Here is a 17,351-nt window from a genome sequence, read left to right as displayed (position 1 = left end):
CTACCTGTGGATTTTGGCCTCTAGTTTAGCCGGCACCTTGGGAAACCTACCAAACTTGTGCATTTTTTAAAACTAGAGACCTGGAGGAATCCAAGATGGGGTGGCTCATGGGGCCCTCACCAGGTTCTGTTACCCAGAATCCTCTGCAAACTTCAAAATTAGGCTAAAAATCACTTTTTCCTCACATTTCGATGACAGAAAGTTCTGGAATCTGAGAGGAGTCACAAATTTCCTTCCACCCAGTGTTCCCCCAAGTCTCCTGATAAAAATGGTACCTCACTTGTGTGGGTAGGCCTAGTGCCCGTGACAGGAAATGCCCCAAAACACAAAGTGGACAAATCACATTTTCTCAGAGAAAACACAGGTGTTTTTTGCAAAGTGCCTACCTGTGGATTTTGGCCTCTAGCTCAGCCGGCACCTAGGGAAACCTACCAAACCTGAGCGTTCTTGAAAACTAGAGACCTAGGGGAATCCAAGATGGGTTGACTTGTGGGGCTCTCGCCAGGTTCTGTTACCCAGAATCCTTTGCAAACCTCAAAATATGGCTAAAAAAACACTTTTTCCTCACTTTTCGGTGACAGAAAGTTCTGGAATCTGAGAGGAGCCACAAATGTTCTTCCATCCAGCGTTTCCCCAAGTCTCCCGATACAAATGGTACCTCACTTGTGTGGGTAGGCCAAGTGCCCGCAACAGGAAATGCCCCAAAACACAAAGTGGACACATCACATTTTCTCAAAGAAAACAAAGGTGTTTTTGCAAAGTGCCTACCTGTGGATTTTGGCCTCTAGCTCAGCCGACACCTTGGGAAACCTACCAAACTTGTGCATTTTTTTAAACTAGAGACCTGGAGGAATCCAAGATGGGATGGCTCATGGGGCCCTCACCAGGTTCTGTTACCCAGAATCCTCTGCAAACTTCAAAATTAGGCTAAAAAATCACTTTTTCCTCACATTTCGATGACAGAAAGTTCTGGAATCTGAGAGGAGCCACAAATTTCCTTCTAACCAGCATTCCCCCAAGTCTCCTGATAAAAATGGTACCTCACTTGTGTAGGTAGGCCTAGTGCCCGCAACACGAAATGCCCCAAAACACAAAGTGGACACATCACATTTTCTCAAAGAAAGAGGTGTTTTTGCAAAGTGCCTACCTGTGGATTTTGGCCTCTAGCTCAGCCGGCACCTAGGGAAACCTACCAAACCTGTGCATTTTTTAAAACTAGAGACCTAGAGGAATCCAAGATGGGGTGACTTGTGGGGCTTTCAATAGGTTCTGTTACCCAGAATCCTTTACAAACCTCAAAATTAGGCTAAAAAAACCCTTTTTCCTTACATTTCGGTGACAGAAAGTTCTGGAATCTAAGAGGAGCCACAAATTTACTTCTACCCAGCATTCCCCCAAGTCTCCCGATACAAAATGGTACCTCACTTGTGTAGGTAGGCCTAGTGCCCGCAACAGGAAATGCCCCAAAACACAAGGTGGACACATCACATTTTCGCAAAGAAAACAGAGGTGTATTTGCAAAGTTCCTACCTGTGGATTTTGGCCTCTAGCTCAGCCCGCACCTAGGGAAACCTACCAAACCTGTGCATTTTTGAAAACTAGAGACCTATGGGAATCCAAGATGGGGTGACTTGTAGGGCTCTCGCCAGGTTCTGTTACCCAGAATCCATTGCAAACCTCAAAATTTGGCTAAACAAACTTTTTCTTCACATTTCGGTGACAGAAAGTTCTGGAATCTGAGAGGAGCCACAAATTTCCTTCTAACCAGCATTCCCCCAAGTCTCCCGATAAAAATGGTACCTCACTTGTGTAGGTAGGTCTAGTGCCCGCAACACGAAATGCCCCAAAACACAAAGTGGACACATCACATTTTCTCAAAGAAAGAGGTGTTTTTGCAAAGTGCCTACCTGTGGATTTTGGCCTCTAGCTCAGCTGGCACCTAGGGAAACCTACCAAACCTGTGCATTTTTTAAAACTAGAGACCTAGAGGAATCCAAGATGGGGTGACTTGTGGGGCTTTCAATAGGTTCTGTTACCCAGAATCCTTTACAAACCTCAAAATTAGGCTAAAAAAACACTTTTTCCTCACATTTCGGTGACAGAAAGTTCTGGAATCTAAGAGGAGCCACAAATTTACTTCTACCCAGCATTCCCCCAAGTCTCCCGATACAAAATGGTACCTCACTTGTGTAGGTAGGCCTAGTGCCCGCAACAGGAAATGCCCCAAAACACAAGGTGGACACATCACATTTTCGCAAAGAAAACAGAGATGTTTTTTGCAAAGTGCCTACCTGTGGATTTTGGCCTCTAGCTCAGCCGGCACATAGGGAAACCTACCAAACCTGTTCATTTTTTAAAACTAGAGACCTAGGGGAATCCAAGATGGGGTGACTTGTGAGGCTTTCGCCAGGTTCTGTTATCCAGAATCCTTTGCAAAATGATCAAATAGAAAACTACCTGTTTTTGCGGGGGCACCTACGTTTTTGGCCCTGGGCTCACCAGCCATCTAGGGAAACCTACCAAACCCAGAAATGTCTGAAAACTAGACACCCGAGGGAGCTAGCGCTCCCCCCATGGGCCCATAGCAGGATGAGCTGGTCTCGGCCCGGTGCCGAGGGCGAGACCAGCTCGTCCGGGGCACCCTAGGGGTTAAGACGTTGCGGAATTTAAAAGCCCTAGGTGAAAATCACCTTGCTATTTGCTCAGAAAACATGGCCACAGACAAGCTCCTCTATTGATGATTTTGCAACATGTGCAAATATTACTATATCAGAAAACATGGTTCACGACTCAGTTGGCCAGATGATTCTCAAATGGACCATTATTTGAATAATTATTGTAACTTGATTGTGATTTGCTCCACGTAAGATCTTATCAATAGTTGAAATTTCCCATAGTAGACAATTTTTATTTTACATTGTTATTGTCCTTTTAAAAAAATAAAAATAAAAGCATGTTTCATTTAACTTTGTACTAACGAACATTTACACTCCATTTCTGCAATCATTTTGATGTATTTTCACCCTGACAACATTTCTACTTTGCCTTAAGGGCTAGGTGGAACACTAGTCCATTCTTATGTCTTATTCCTAGTAGATCATCAAATTAAAAGTGGTATAATTTATGGAGCTTATCAGTAAAACAACCAAAAACAAACAATTTGTGCACCCATTCCAAAGTTTCATTACATAAAACATTGTTAGTTAAGACCACAATCAAACTGATGTCAAAAACATCTTTGTATACAATCCTACCAAGTTGTAGCCTGGGTTTAGATAAGTTACAGTTAAAAAGAATGAGTACAGAGGTCTTACACAAATGCAGTATTAGTTCATGCCCCTAAAATTTTAATTTTCAAAATCAATAAAGTTGGCCATACTTCCATCCAAAGACTAGTTAAGGTTTATTTGTGAAGGCCCCTGGATTCCTCAGCTCTCATAGCTGGTCCCTCAGGTATTACTCAATTCTCCACCTCTTGCTTCCACCTATTGTGTGATGGACCATCTATGGACATCCAATGCAAAATAATGCCTCCAAAGGCAATACATAAAGCTAGATACAAGAATATGCTACCAGCCTTCTTTGATTTTTATCTTGATATTAAGAAAGCAAGTAAATGTCCACTGTGTTCTGTAACATAGGTGTGACAGGTAGCCAGAAACAAGTAATCAGTGTACAGCTCCAGATCAAATGTGTAAAGTCAGCATCAACAAGAGCTCATCTAAAGGAACTCATAATTTTTGTTTGCTTCATAATGTTAAAATCTCATAGGGGGCCAAATAGGAGCATTCAGAGACCAGTGATGCATTACTCCCAAAGTACTGCAAAAACACAAAAGGAATGAATCACGTCGAAAGGAACCAGTCAAATTGGATAGGTCACTGACCCAGTTCTCTTGATTAAGATGAATTTCTGTTTTTAGGGTGAATATCCTCACCCACGCTTAGGTGGCCAATTTCATCACAGGATTTCATTTTGCACCACTTCCCAAAGATGGGTGGTGTAGGCTGCAACTCACCAGGGAGTAGCTGTTATTGTCTTTTATCTCAGTTAGGGACCTATGTGAGCTTCAGAATGTGGGTGTGTGGGCCAGAGTGTATTGTAGGAAGTTGCTGGTGGTGGAATACCTCAGATCTTTACTGTATGTCCCCAAGCTGCATATTAAAATATAAGGATGATGTGACTTCAACTCAGGAGTGATGAAAGGGTTGACATGTTTCTGTAAGTGTGGAAACCCTACAACGAGGTATATGGTATTCGTCAAGACCAAAATCTTTTCTATTTTCTACTCCTTAGGAAAAAGTCTGTGATTACTAAGAAAGAAAATTATTTGCAAATAAATCAAATGATATTACCAGTGTCCCACACTGAATGTTTATAAATATTCACCACTGTCATCTCCCGCAGTAGTTGGGTCTTCTGACTCATGTCACAATTCTAAGACAGATTACTAGTCTCCTCGCACCAAGCAGTTCTTTTCAGACAAACAATGGACTGGGAAGGCCCTGTTATTAATTCACTGTGTTGTATAATATTACTATATCCAACCATGATTTCTCTTCTAACATATTACCATTACATTTTAGGACCATCCCATTACTTGTATAATTGCGCTTTTGATCATAAATCAATGCAGATAAATGCATATTCTAAATATAAATTGTCCATAGCAGAAAAATAAAATAAACTACTAACCATATCTATTGGTTCTCTTCTTATTTGATTTTTGTCGTGCATATGATACTATTTTGCTGCCTGTGCAACAGATACTACTTTGCTGTCTGTGCCATTGTAGTTATTGTCTAAAAAATAATTGCACCTCTGTTTATTTGTATGGGATTCCCACCACAGTGACACAGTAGCACTTATGACATATATGTGACCTTGCAGAGATTCCCAATAAGAAATCCATTTGTAATGCACATATGTACGCCAATATATTTATGGTAAGTCCGAAATGTTGCAGATTTTCTTTTCATCCTCTTCAGATAAAGGAATGTGATGGGGAAGGGGAATTTGCCTCTCATCAATCCCTATTGTGCTTACTTCACTTACACTTGATTCATTTCATTATTGCCCAGTACGAACACAGCCATTCACTGTTTACGGCTAAACAATTGAAGCACATGAACTGGCTTCTGGCTGCAGTAATATTAGTGCAAGAGATGGTGGGGACGTGGCTTGGTCAAATCTCTAGCATCTTGCTCATATCATTTACACATCAGGCTATTTTATTCGCTGCTTTTGGGTGCCAAATTTTCATCATACAGTATTTCATTAACAATACAAAATTCCTTCAATTGCAGATGTACGTTGTCTAAGGTCGGAGTCACGCTGGATGGCAGTTCGACCACAATTATCTGTTATGATGTACTTTCCTGTGTATGCCTGTTAAGTTCGTCATTAACAAAGTAAACATCAACTTCTGTTAGCTTTCATAGCACTTTTTGAGAGGGTGCAGTCTGTTCAGCAAAGGAGCCTTTTTCAGGCCCCCCTATTGTTGTAGCCAAAGAGGTTGATTGATTGTTTAGATTATCTTTCTAGGACAGCTGGTGACACCACATGCACACAGTTGCCCTTATTTTAATCAAACAATTCCTGTAACAAAACGCTAGACAAATTGGCTTTGCCAATGTCTAATTTTGTATTTTTTAATACATTTTTATTGAAGTAAACACAGGCAAATATACGACTTAGGATATATTATACAGCACATTATATTCAACTTCATAACATAGCTAGGATCCCAGCACGTTCACAGCAAGTTGGTGACGACTTCCCAGACAAATCTCAAGGCAGCAGAAGACACAGATTCCCTTCAACACATAATTTAAATCCTTAGGATTCCGCAGTCAATTTGTCACATGATTGTTGTGGTTCTCTGGTGCCTGGATCTCCCTCTTTTGCAAGAAGGTAGCGGTGAAGTGGAACTCATATATGTGTAGGGCGGGAGGCGATGATAAGCAGTGTATCGTATATTTCAGGGTGCATATTACATATATTAAGATCTTTCGGCTAGTGTGTAGTTTGTGGCACTCCCTCTCCCCCAGCATCCTCGCCCTGCGTGTTCCCAGCAGTAGGGCCAGTGCGGTAAATTTTCTATATTGTTTGGTAATGTTTTTGACATATCCCAACAATGCTAGCTTTGGGGACAGTTCAGGCACTTCCTCAATCATTTCGCTGAATATTGGCAACAGCTCATCCCACAATCTGATGACACCTGGGCAGGTTTACGCTAAGTGTATAAAGCCTGCATCAGGGGTCTTACACTGTTTACTGGCAGAGTTTCCAGCTAAATACAGTTAGTTCATGTAATGTCTTGGGCGTGTAATACACACTGTTCAGAAATTTGTAATGGGAGAATCTATGGGGGTGATTCTAAGTCTGGCGGGCGGCGGAGGCCGCCCGCCAGACTTCCCCCTCCAAAATACCGCTCCGCGGTCAGAAGACCGCTGAGGGTATTTTGGGTTTTGCACTGGGCTGGCGGGCGACCGCCAAAAGGCCGCCCGCCAGCCCAGTGCAAAACTACCTTCCCACGAGGACGCCGGCTCCGAATGGAGCCGGCGGAGTGGGAAGGTGCGACGGGTGCAGTGGCACCCGTCGCGAATTTCACTGTCTGCAATGCAGACAGTGAAATTCTTTGTGGGGCCCTCTTACGGGGGCCCCTGCAGTGCCAATGCCATTGGCATGGGCACTGCAGGGGCCCCCAGGGGCCCCACGACAACCCATACCGCCATCCTGTTCCTGGCGGGCGAACCGCCAGGAACAGGATGGCGGTATGGGCTGTCAGAATCCCCATGGCGGCGCAGCGAGCTGCGCCGCCATGGAGGATTCAAATGGGCAGCGGAAAACCGGCGGGAGACCGCCGGTTTTCCACTTCTGACCGCAGTCAAACCGCTGCGGTCAGAATGCCCAGCGGGGCACCGCCAGTCTGTTGGCGGTGCCCCTGTCATTTTAGCCCTGGCGGTCTTGGATCGCCAGGGTTAGAATGACCCCCTATCTCTTTTGTTTTTAGAGAGTAATATTTCCATTGTTCGCTCAATATTGCTAAGCCCAATTCCTGTGCCCACCCCTCTTTAGCCTTATGCCAGTATGCCCCTCTGGCATCAGGTTATATATGTTCATGACCAGGTTAAGGGATGTGGCATTGTTAATGCCATAGGTTAATATATGTCACCACTGTGGTTCCACAGGGTATGTGGGGAATTTTCCTTTGATATTTCTACATAATCTAAGGTAAATGATGGTACCCAATGTGGAGTGTAAACCTCTGCTTTGATATTCCTGCAACAATATAAAACCTTACCCTCTATATCCACATGCCCTAGTTTGGATAGCTTCGACTTTAGAAATCGCTTTGCTCACAGGTTACCTATAACCGACGGTTGTCCAGTAGTGGAACAAGTGGCAAGTGCATTGTATCTATGCCACTTATTTGCACAAGTTTCAACTACACCCAGATAGTCCACTCCACTGTTTTTTATTTCCTTTTGCAGTCAAATTGTTTTCATAATTACTGTGGACAGCGAGGTTAGGGCTACCAGACCTTATTCAGGGAGCAGTATTGTGCCTGTCTCATATTATGAATCCAGTGGTGCGGATACCAAACTGGCAACCACCAAATAGTATTTTTAAAATTTGGCACCAGGTCATAAGCATATAAGGCCACTCCAGAATCATCCGTTGTATACTGGTTAACTTCCCAGCCTAAGCTAATGTCATCAGTGTGTTTGGTTGATCAAAGAATTTATGATGCAATGGGAGAAGAATGCTCTGAAATAGATAGAACAGTTCAGACAATACAATAATTTTTATAAAGGCAATTCGAGCCGACATGGATTTTGGCACCCTGTTCCACTTTTCTACCTTACTGGAGATGTTACTGGGGCACCTACCATATTTTCTCAAATGAGTACAGCAGTTTCCCAATGATACTGTATGGATACCCAAGTAACAGATTGAGTTCTCACACTCTGGATTGGATAACCCAGTGAGAGAGAGGCCCTGTATCACTAGTTAGAAGCATCATCAGTGACTTTGTCCAGTTAATAGTGAGACCCGAATTGCAACCAGGTGCTATAATTCCCTGATTACTGGGCTCGGGGAAGTTTCCAGGTCCTTCAGGAGAAGTAGGATGTCATCTGCATGTGCAAAGACTAGCATTGTGCAGGGGCCAAATTAATTTCCGTTTTAACTCTGGAATTCCCTAAGTAGACTGATCACGGGTTCCATCGCCAGAGGAAATAAGATTGGCGACAAAGGGCATCCTTGCCTTGTGCTAATTTTTATCACAATCAGTACAGACAATGTTATTGAGTCTGATTCTGGCTAATGGTGAGGTGGATAGACGCTTAATCCAATGCACCATATCATGCCCCACTGGCAGCCTCTAAAAAACTGTAAATAGGAAATGCCACTCTATAGAATCAAATGCCTTGGCTGCCTTCAAAAACACACCCACTGTACGAAGGCTGTGTTTTAGTTAATGCTTGACTGAGAAGAGTGTCCACAGATTATCCGCCTTAGATCTCCCTCGTATTAAACCATATTGGCCTGACACTATTAGGCCATGTAATAAGGTAAGTAGCCGAGAAGCTATTATTTTAGCAACTATTTTATTCGCAAAAATATTTTAATTTGATTATTTACTTATTTTATTTCGTTAAGTAATGAAAGTGGCGGGGGCCTGGCTGACCCAGCCAAGATGTCAGGCGCGTAAACGAACGGCTCTGACACGCCTTGCCACGAGATCCTGATAAACGGCTCTCCCCGGGATCCAGCAGGACAATCTGCGCAGACCGAGTTGAGCGGCGCCGCCAGGGAAGAAGGTGAGGAGCCGCAGTCTGCGGTGGGACCCGGGCTGTGCTGGAGGGACGCCCGGTGTCCTCTCCTGACACCGGCCTCGGTGGGACTGTTTCGCCCCCCCCTGAGGATGGGGGGGCGGCGGTTGGAGCTTTGACCCCGAGCGCGCAAGCAACAGGGCGGCGGCCGGGGAGTAGAGTCCTGGACGTGGGTACTCTGCTGGTGTCCAGAGCGGGACAAGAGATTCCCTGGCCCCCGGGAGGAGACGACGGAGACTGCGGGGGCCCGCAGGGACCGGGGGCACCCCATAGAATGAAGCGAAGGAGAAAAGATAGAAGAAGCGGAACCAGAACAATTTGTGGTGGAGAAAGTCCTGGATAGGCGCATTTCGCTGGAAGAGTTGAATATTACTTGAAGTGGAAAGGGTTTAGAGATGCTGACAACACTTGGGAGCCTGAAGAAATCCTGGATTATCCGGAATTAATAGAAGCTTTCTTGAACTCTCAAAAGGCCGGCAAAGAAAAGCCAGAGGCAGCTAAAACGAAGTCCCTGTCAGACAGTGAACCTGAAGACAGCAAACCCAAAAAGAAAAGAGATTCTATCGACAAGCTGAGGGGCCTTGCTCGTGCCCTAGATCCAGAAAGGGGGCCACCGCTGGGCCCTGCCTGCCTTCTGGAGGAGTGGATCTGCTGCGGCCGAGCGGTGGCTGCGGCCGGGGCCAGAGGGGGCAATGACCGCCTCTGTAGCGGATGAGAGGCGGGCAGACTCGCCCCGGGCACTGGCGAGATGTCCCAGGACATCGGCCCTCCCATATAGACTTGTGGCACACCGCAGCGACGCCGCGTTCGCGAAGCAGAGAAGGTATTGGCAGCTGACCCCCAAGAGACTTGAACTGGCGTGCCGAGGGGGCGGAGAGCGCGCCTGCTTGGTGGGCACCGGTGGGGAGAGTACCCATCGGACAAGGGAACGGTTGTTACAACATAAGCAGGACCTATCTGAGGGTGCCATGAACGTAGCAGCCGAGAATCAGAACCAACCTCAATAGAGGCCCCACTCCAACGGTGCACTTCAATTACAGAGTAGCGCACCGCAGATGCCATCCAGGACCTGGAACAAGGGCAACATGACGAGCTGCAGAACCCCAGCCGAACGCGGCGGGGAACATACCAGAGACCTCAATCATCCAACAGTGCAAGCCACACTTGATAAAATACTAGGTGCCATTGAAGATACCAAATCAACCCTGCAACGTGACATCAATCAGGTGGCAGTAGAGGTGGGCCTTCTGAGAGCGGACCACCAAAAGCTGACGGACAGAGTGCAAGTGGCAGAAACTACACTGACAGAACTTGCCCCGATACACGAGGGCCTGGCAGCCACAGTAATCAACCTAACCGACCGAGTCCTGCGCCTAGAGCGACGGGCGGAAGATGTGGAAGGGAGAAGCCACAAGAACAATGTGCGGGTAGTTGGCCTACCGGAAGGAGTGGAAGGAACAAACATGGTAGAGTTCCTAGAGGAGTGGCTGCGAATGGTGGTGGCACCAGAGAGCTTGACCCCATTTTTCTCCCTTGAGCGCGCGCACTGGGTGCCCTCGAGACCCCTGGAGCCGGGAAGACTGCCCCGGATAGTGGTGGCCAAACTACAGCACTCCAGTGTGCCAGAGAAGCCGGACCCTTCAGGGTAGCGAATGGGTAGGTGACGCTGTTCCCGGATTTCACACTGGAAGTACAAACTAGACGGGCTTCCTTCCTGACAGTGAAGAGGGCACTTAGGGAAGAAGTGATCCAGTACTCTCTCCTCTTCCCGGCCAAGCTGAGGGTGATTGTCAATGATCAAACTATGTTTTTCCAGAAACCCAAGGAGGCATGGGATTGGCTAGAGACACACGGAATAGAAGAAGGGTGCCGAGGCGGGAGCGACCAGACCGGACGGAACATCCGTGGGGGATAGAGGAGATAGCTGAACAGACGCCGCCCGTGGGGTGAACCGACCCGGGCCCAGAAAGATCTTGCTAAAAAAGCGCCTTTGGAGGCGGCAGCTTCCATAAGTAAGGAGGTGTCCTCACAGGATGGTAGTGGAGGAGAATCGGACCGGGCCTCTGTGTCCTCGATGGGGGGCTCGGGCTGCTCTGTTTCTGCTCCCAGGATGACCCCCCAAACGGCAGATGAACTTGGCTGAACAAATCCATAACCCGGACCTGAGGTGAGGAGCTTAGTACAAACAGCAGGCCCTGGCGGGCATGGAGTTACCACCCCCCTCAGGTGTCTCGGCCACTCAACTCAAGATGGCGATACCAACACCTAACTTGTTGACTAAGCTGCACTGTTGCACTCTTTTATGGGCTACCTACAGTTGGAGAGGCGCCCTGGGGACCGGGAGTTGGGAGTTACAGTTTCATGTTTTGGTGGTGATGTCGCAGACGAGGGTCACATATATGCAGGAAATGTGGGCCGGGGGCCAGGCTTGTGGTCTGGTCGGGTGGGGGGTACGTGGTCCGCTACAGACATATTACTATGACAGAATATAATATAATAACATGGAATATAAGGGGGATGGGGTCACCTGCCAAACGACATAGAGTGTTAGCCTACTTGAAAAGGTGGGGTATCCATGTGGCCCTGCTACAGGAAACGCACCTCGTCGCGAATGAGATTGAAAAATTAAGACGTAGATGGAGAGGGCAGGTATTTGCCACCAAATACTTGGCTTACGCCAGGGGAGTCCTTGTGTGGGTTAGAGCGGGAGTCCCCTTTGAAGCTACCTCGACGGATATAGACCACGAGGGCAGGTTTGTAATAGTGATGGGGAGGCTACATGGAGCCCCGATTGCCTTGACTAGTGTATATGCCCCTAACCAAGATCAGATTCCCTTCATGCAGCGCCTCTCGAGTCATCACCCGCCAACAAGGTGAGGAGTTACTGATTGGGGGGACTTTAACAGCATAATGGACATTGACCTTGATCGATCCACTCCCCCGTTGGCAGGCGCAGTAACACACAAAATAGCTAAAAACCTGAGGGACTGAATGAGGGCCTGGGAGCTGGTAGATGTCTGGCGCAACCAACACCCGGAGGAAAGGGACTACTCCTACTACTCCTGTCTACACCGGGTCCACACCAGGATAGATAGGATAGCTCTTCCTTAATAGCACGCGAAATGACACACTCAGAATATTTAGGGTGCACCTTGTCTGATCATAGCCCCCTCATACTCACATGGAGAGCGGTCAATGATAGACCCCCCCATACCAATGTGGAAACTGTCCCCGGCAGCGCTGCAAGACCAGGCGTACAGAGAAGCACTCCGCTCTTACCTGGCAAGCCATATTGCTATTAATAAGGGATCCGCGTCAGCTAGACATGTGGAATGGGAGGCACTTAACCCCTTCGCTGCCAGGCCTTTTCCCCCCTCCTGTGCCGAGCCTTTTTTTGGCTATTTGGGGCAGTTCGCGCTTAGGCCCTCATAACTTTTTGTCCACATATGCTAGCCGAGCCAAATTTGCGTCCTTTTTTTCCAACATCCTAGGGATTCTAGAGGTACCCAGACTTTGTGGGTTCCCCAGATGGAGGCCAAGAAATTAGCCAAAATACAGTGAAAATTTCTTTTTTTTCAAAAAAATGGGAAAAAGGGGCTGCAGAAGAAGGCTTGTGTTTTTTTCCCTGAAAAGGGCATCAACAAAGGGTTTGCGGTGCTAAAATCACCAGCTTCCCAGCTTTCAGGAACAGGCAGACTTGAATCAGAAAACCCAATTTTTCAACACAATTTTGGCATTTTACTGGGACATACCCCATTTTTATGATTTTTTGTGCTTTCAGCCTCCTTCCAGTCAGTGACAGAAATGGGCATGAAACCAACACTGGATCCCAGAAACCGCAACATTTCTGAAAAGTAGACAAAATTCTGAATTCAGCAAGGGGTAATTCGTGTAGATCCTACAAGGGTTTCCTACAGAAAATAACAACTGAAAAAGAAAAATATTGAAATTGAGGTGACAAAAACATAAACTGTTCTCTACGTTTTACTCTGTAACTTTTTCCTGCAATGTCAGATTTTCGAAAGCAATATACTGTTACGTCTGCTGGACTCTTCTGGTTGCGGGGATATATAGGGCTTGTAGGTTCATCAAGAACTCTAGGTACCCAGAGCCAACAAATGACCTGCACCCTGCAGTGGGTTTTCATTCTATACCGGGTATACAGCAATTCATTTGCTGAAATATAAAGAGTAAAAAATAGCTATCAAGAAAACCTTTGTATTTCCATAAATGGGCACAAGATAAGGTGTTGAGAAGCAGTGGTTATTTGCACATCTCTGAATTCCGGGGTGCCCATACTAGCATGTGAATTTCAGGGCATTTCTCAAATAGACGTCTTTTTTACACACTGTCTTACATTTGGAAGGGAAAAATGTAGAGAAAGACAAGGGGCAATAACAGTTGTTTTGCTATTCTATGTTCCCCCAAGTCTCCCGATAAAAATGATAACTCACTTGTGTGGGTAGACATAGCGCCTGCGACAGGATATGCCCCAAAACACAACGTGGACACATCACAGAAAACAGAGCTGGTTTTTGCAAAGTGCCTACCTGTAGATTTTGGCCTCTAGCTCAGCCGGCACCTAGGGAAACCTACCAAACCTGTGCATTTTTTAAAACTAGAGACCTAGAGGAATCCAAGATGGGGTGACTTGTGGGGCTCTCACCAGGTTCTGTTACCCAGAATCCTTTACAAACCTCAAAATTAGGCTAAAAAAACACTTTTTACTCACATTTCGGTGACAGAAAGTTCTGGAATCTGAGAGGAGCCACAAATTTCCTTCTACCCAGCATTCCCCCAAGTCTCCCGATAAAAATGGTACCTCACTTGTGTAGGTAGGCCTAGTGCCCGCAACAAGAAATGCCCCAAAACACAAGGTGGACACATCACATTTTCGCAAAGAAAACAGAGGTGTTTTTTGCAAAGTGCCTACCTGTGGATTTTGGCCTCTAGCTCAGACGGCACATAGGGAAACCCACCAAACCTGTTCATTTTTTAAAACTAGAGACCTAGGGGAATCCAAGATGGGGTGACTTGTGAGGCTTTTGCCAGGTTCTGTTACCCAGAATCCTTTGCAAAATGATCAAATATAAAACTACCTGTTTTTGCGGGGGCACCTACGTTTTTGGCCCTGGGCTCACCAGCCATCTAGGGAAACCTACCAAACCCAGAAATGTCTGAAAACTAGACACCTGAGGGAGCTAGCGCTCTCCCCATGGGCCCATAGCAGGACGAGCTGGTCTCGGCCCGGTGCCGAGGGCGAGACCAGCTCGTCCGGGGCACCCTAGGGGTTAAGACATTGCTGAATTTAAAAGCCCTAGGTGAAAATCACCTTGCTATTTGCTCAGAAAACATGGCCACAGACAAGCTCCTCTATTGATGATTTTGCAACATGTGCAAATATTACTATATCAGAAAACATGGTTCACGACTCAGTTGGCCAGATGATTCTCAAATGGACCATTATTTGAATAATTAATGTAACTTGATTGTGATTTGCTCCATGTAAGATCTTATCAATAGTTGACATTTCCCATAGTAGACAATTTTTATTTTCCATTGTTATTGTCCTTTTAAAAAAATAAAAGTAAAAGCATGTTTCATTTAACTTTGTACTAACGAACATTTACACTCCATTTCTGCAATCATTTTGATGTATTTTCACCCTGACAACATTTCTACTTTGCCTTAAGGGCTAGGTGGAACACTAGTCCATTCTTATGTCTTATTCCTAGTAGATCATCAAATTAAAAGTGGTATAATTTATGGAGCTTATCAGTAAAACAACCAAAAACGAAACATTTGTGCACCCATTCCAAAGTTTCATTACATAAAACATTGTTAGTTAAGACCACAATCAAACTGATGTCAAAAACATCTTTGTATACAATCCTACCAAGTTGTAGCCTGGGTTTAGATAAGTCACATCATGAGACACAGTAAAAAGAATGAGTACAGAGGTCTTACACAAATGCAGTATTAGTTCATGCCCCTAAAATTCTAATTTTCGAAATCAATAAAGTTGGCCATACTTCCATCCAAAGACTAGTTAAGGTTTATTTGTGAAGGCCCCTGGATTCCTCAGCTCTCATAGCTGGTCCCTCAGGTATTACTCAATTCTCCACCTCTTTCTTCCACCTATTGTGTGATGGACCAACTATGGACATCCAATGCAAAATAATCCCTCCGCAGGCAATACATAGATACAAGAATATGCTACCAGCCTTCTTTGATTTTTATCTTGATACTAACAAAGCAAGTAAATGTCCACTGTGTTCTGTAACATAGGTGTGACAGGTAGCCAGAAACAAGTAATCAGAGTACAGCTCCAGATCAAATGTGTAAAGTCAGCATCAACAAGAGCTCATCTAAAGGAACTCATAATTTTAGTTTGCTTCATAATGTTAAAATCTCATAGGGGGCCAAATAGGAGCATTCAGAGACCAGTGGTGCATTACTCCCAAAGTACTGCAAAAACACAAAAGGAATGAATCACGTCGAAAGGAACCAGTCAAATTGGATAGGTCACTGACCCAGTTCTCTTGATTAAGATGAATTTCTGTTTTTAGGGTGAATATCCTCACCCACGCTTAGGTGGCCAATTTCATCATAGGATTTCTCTTTGCACCACTTCCCAAAGATGGGTGGTGTAGGCTGCAACTCACCAGGGAGTAGCTGTTATGGTCTTTTATCTCAGGTAGGGACCTATGTGAGCTTCAGAATGTGGGTGTGTGGGCCAGAGTGTATTGTAGGAAGTTGCTGTTGGTGGAATACCTGAGATCTTTACTGTATGTCCCCAAGGTGCATATTAAAATATAAGGATGATGTGACTTCAACTCAGGAGTGATGAAAGGGTTGACATGTTTCTGTAAGTGTGGAAACCCTACAACGTGGTATATGGTATCCGTCAAGACCAAAATCTTTTCTATTTTCTACTCTTTAGGAAAAAGTCTGTGACTACTAAGAAAGAAAATTATTTGCAAAACAATCAAATGATATTACCAGTGTCCCACACTGAGGGGGTCATTCTGACCCTGGCGGTAAAAGGCATTTACCGCCGGTCAGAAGACCGCCATAACACCGCCGCGGCCGCGGTAACCCGCCAGGGTCATTCTGACCCACAACTGCCAAACCGCCAAAAACCCGACCTCCACTGAAGGCCGCCACATCAGCGATAAACTGGAGATGACCAAACCTCCACCGTCACGCCAACAGAAATACGCCCATGCCATTACGACCCACGAATCCACGCGGCGGTCTTTCAACCGCGGTATCCCATTGGCGGTACACACCGCTGCACTCAAAATACACACACATCTACAAAACACTGCCCCATTGGACAATTACAAATACACACACCTGATACACATACAAACACCACTCCCACACAATCAATACGATATAAAACACACACCCACATCACCCACAAACCCCCACAAATCGAAATTCAGAGACAAGGCGCAATACACAGAGAGAGAGCACAGGGAACGCAAACCACAACACACACAGGAACCCAACATCATCCCCCACACTACATCTACGCACAAAACACCACACACCACTACACTCATCACCACAAACACCACCCCACACCTCATCCACACCACCCCATGGCACCCCAAAGACACCCCAGGTTCTCGGACCAAGAACTCAGGGTCATGGTGGAGGAAATAATTAGGGTAGAGACCCAGCTCTTCGGCACACAGGTGCAGCACACCACAATAGCCAGGAAGGCGGAGCTATGGCAAAGGATCGTCGACAGGGTCAACGCTGTGGGACAGCATCCCAGAAATCGGGAAGACATCCGAAAGCGCTGGAACGACCTACGGGGGAAGGTGCGGACGATGGTGTCAAGACACAACAGCGCTGTGCAGAAGACTGGCGGCGGACCCCCACCCACTCCACCCGAATTCACAGCATGGGAGCAAGAGGTCTTGAACATCCTGCATCCTGAGGGCCTCGCTGGAGTAGGCGGAGGAATGGACTCTGGTAAGTCTAATCTCAACTACTTCACCCACCCCAACCACCAGCATGCCAACCCACACCCCCACCCTCACCCCCAACCCCCCAGCACATATCCTCCCTGCTAATGTCTCACCAGCACAACCCACCCAAACCAACACCAACCCCTGAATGCCAACACAAACTATGGACACCCATCACCTAAGCATGAACACTGCACATACCCATCCCCCCCCAAACCACCCTCACAACTCCTCCCACGAGGGAATGCCAGCACTGGGGGACAAGGGCACCCACAAATCGCACGCCATGGCACACACAGAAGCAATAACCATACTCTTTTACCCCTGCAGGGCCCGAACGCCAACACACCGGCCCGGAGGGTCCAGAAATGTCCATCCCACCCCCAGAACAGGCCCCCAGTGATGACGACCTAGAACCTGATGACCAGCCCGGACCATCGGGGACCTCTAGACAGTCGGTTCCCCTCAGGCAGCCACAGGCCACAGCAGACCTACCCCCCTCTGGAAACCCCAGCACAGCACCCAC

The sequence above is a fragment of the Pleurodeles waltl genome, chromosome 4_2 (assembly GCF_031143425.1).
Source record: "Pleurodeles waltl isolate 20211129_DDA chromosome 4_2, aPleWal1.hap1.20221129, whole genome shotgun sequence".
Taxonomy (NCBI): Eukaryota; Metazoa; Chordata; class Amphibia; order Caudata; family Salamandridae; genus Pleurodeles; species Pleurodeles waltl.
This window is presented reverse-complemented; position numbering follows the sequence as displayed.